The sequence below is a fragment of the Gavialis gangeticus genome, unplaced genomic scaffold (genome assembly GCF_001723915.1).
Source record: "Gavialis gangeticus isolate Ggan-Ray unplaced genomic scaffold, GavGan_comp1, whole genome shotgun sequence".
Classification (NCBI taxonomy): domain Eukaryota; kingdom Metazoa; phylum Chordata; order Crocodylia; family Gavialidae; genus Gavialis; species Gavialis gangeticus.
This window is the reverse complement of record NW_017729024.1, coordinates 22,672,909-22,675,178: the sequence shown is the minus strand read 5'-3', so window position 1 is coordinate 22,675,178 and position 2,270 is coordinate 22,672,909. Positions and strand designations below refer to the sequence as shown.

Below are 2,270 nucleotides of genomic sequence, written 5' to 3'. Positions count from 1 at the left end.
AAGTTCCTTCAGTCTTTCCTCATAAGTCATGTCCCTTAGCCCCCTCACCATTATGTTGCCTTCTGCTGGACTTTCTTCAATTTGTCCACATCCTTTCTGTAGTGGGGGGCTCAAAAATGAACACAGTACTCCAGATGTGGCCTCACCAGTGATGAATAGAGAGGAATAATCACTTCCCTTGACCCTACTGGCATCGCACCTACCAATGCAGACCAGGATGCTGTTAGCCTTCTTGGCAGCAAGGGCACACTGCTGGCTCATATTCAGCTTATTGTCCACTGTAACCCCTAGGTTCTTTTCTGCAGAGCCGCTGCCCAGCCAGTCATCTCCTAGTCTGTACTGGTGCGTGGGATTGTTCTAAGTGCTGTACATGTCCTTGTTGAACCTCATGAGATTCCTTTTTGGACAAATCCTCCAGTTTGTGTAGATCATTCTGAATCCTAGCCCTACCCTCCAGCATATCTACTACTCCCCCCAGCTTGGTCCACATAGACATTAGAATCCTGCCATCATTCCTTATAGGACTCTAGTTGAGAGACAATTGAGGAGTAGGAGGTACACACCTCTTTTGTCCCTTAAATATGCAAACAAAGGAAGGGCAGGAGAGCCTTCTACAGGTACTGAAAGGGCAGAAAGTCTCCAGTGGGAGCTCTGGAGTATGAGATGCCAATGAGTCAAAATGTGAATATGGTCAATACATCTCAGAGCTTTAGGTACTAGTAAGTATTTTTGTTTTTTAAATCCCCTTTGCCCTGATTGTACAATCTTGTATATGTGCTTTACCTTGTCTCATTAAAATGAGTGGGCACTGCACGCAGCAATAAGTTAAACACGTAAGTGTTTTGAAATAAGGGTCTTTCTTTTTCCCATATCAACTTTCCCAGAGTGGTGGTGTTGGTTGGCATGTGGAAACCAGAATGGGCAGGTTTCTCGTAGTTCATCCAGTTTGAAATTATATCTCTTGTTTCAACTTTCAACACAAACTCAATTTTCATTTTAAGCACACTTCTGGGATATGAATAATACAAGTAATAATGAACACTAATACCAAAAACATGGGGTCATAGGACTATATCAACCACAACAATTACATTTTTTTGCTCAGTAGAATAAGATTTTGTAGCTAAGCAGTATTTTTTCTCACCACTGTCATTTCTTCAGCAATAGCATTCAGACACCAAAACCACACATTACAATAGCAAAACAGTTGTGTTTTAATCGATTCTTTTTCATAATTATCAACACAATTTATATGGTGTTCTATGTTCAGTCATTTTAAAAAAAAAAAGAATCAGGTAATGGCATGACTCCAAAACTCCAGATTAATGTAAGATGTCCTTTGCTTTGCATTCTAGCTTTTGTGTATACATTACATGCAAATTGATACCTCTGTATTCAGCAGATGGAACTGCAGTGAAAACATTGCTCAGTTCTAAGAGCATTGCACAGAGGAAAATCACAAAGACAGTGTTTAATTTTTGTTAATTTCAAAGTAGATGTGAAAAACCCACAAGGCAGTTAAAAAGTAATCCACCAATGCAGTTATTACCTTTTATAGATTATTCTGTCATAGAATCCAAGCAAAGTGGATCTTTCTCATTGAGTTGCTGTCCAGGATTTGGGGGGAACCCCAAATTATTTTTTCTACCCAAGTAATACTTGAGGGGCTTTCTAAAGGTATGTGGGGAGGGAGAATCATAAATACTGTCGAGCAAGGTTTTGGGGGGATATATTTTATTGGACCAACCGTATAGTTGGGGGAGATGTTAGATAAGCCCAACCCTTCTATAACTGCTGAAAATTTTAAACAGTGAAGAATATATTGGGCAACTTACGCATATGTACAAAAAAAGCATTGTTCCCAGAAATGTTCTTCTAACTGCCTATTAGAATTATGTCTTTTTGTCTCTGTCACTGCTGACATTTTTGTCAACTTTCTGAAAAAATGATGAATGCATAAAATATTTAGAGAACTTCCAGCAAATCATTTTTTTTATATTTGAAGATTCCAGGAAACCTTTGAATATTATCATTTTGACAGCAATATAAGTCTTTTTGTCTCAGGCCTGTGCTGTTCAACATCTTTATCAGAGACTTGGAGGTGGGCATGGAGGTGACTGTCCAAATTCGCTGATGACACAAAGATATGGGGAGAAGTGGGCACACTGGAGGGGAGGAACAGAATCCAGCTACATCTAGCCAGGGTACAGGGTGGGCAGATGAGAATAGAACAGAATTCAACGCAGACAAGTGCAAGCTGCCGCATCTAG

General features: G+C 39.8%; 1 protein-coding gene and 1 long non-coding RNA gene across 3 annotated transcripts in view; one reads left to right on the top strand and one right to left on the bottom strand.

Annotated features, from left to right (window-relative positions):
• Positions 1 to 2,270, top strand: part of MSH3 (mutS homolog 3) — a 298,610-nt gene that overhangs the window by 265,091 nt on the left and 31,249 nt on the right. The window lies entirely within an intron of this gene.
• LOC109297280 overlaps positions 1 to 2,270 on the bottom strand; it is a 20,542-nt gene that overhangs the window by 17,712 nt on the left and 560 nt on the right. The window lies entirely within an intron of this gene.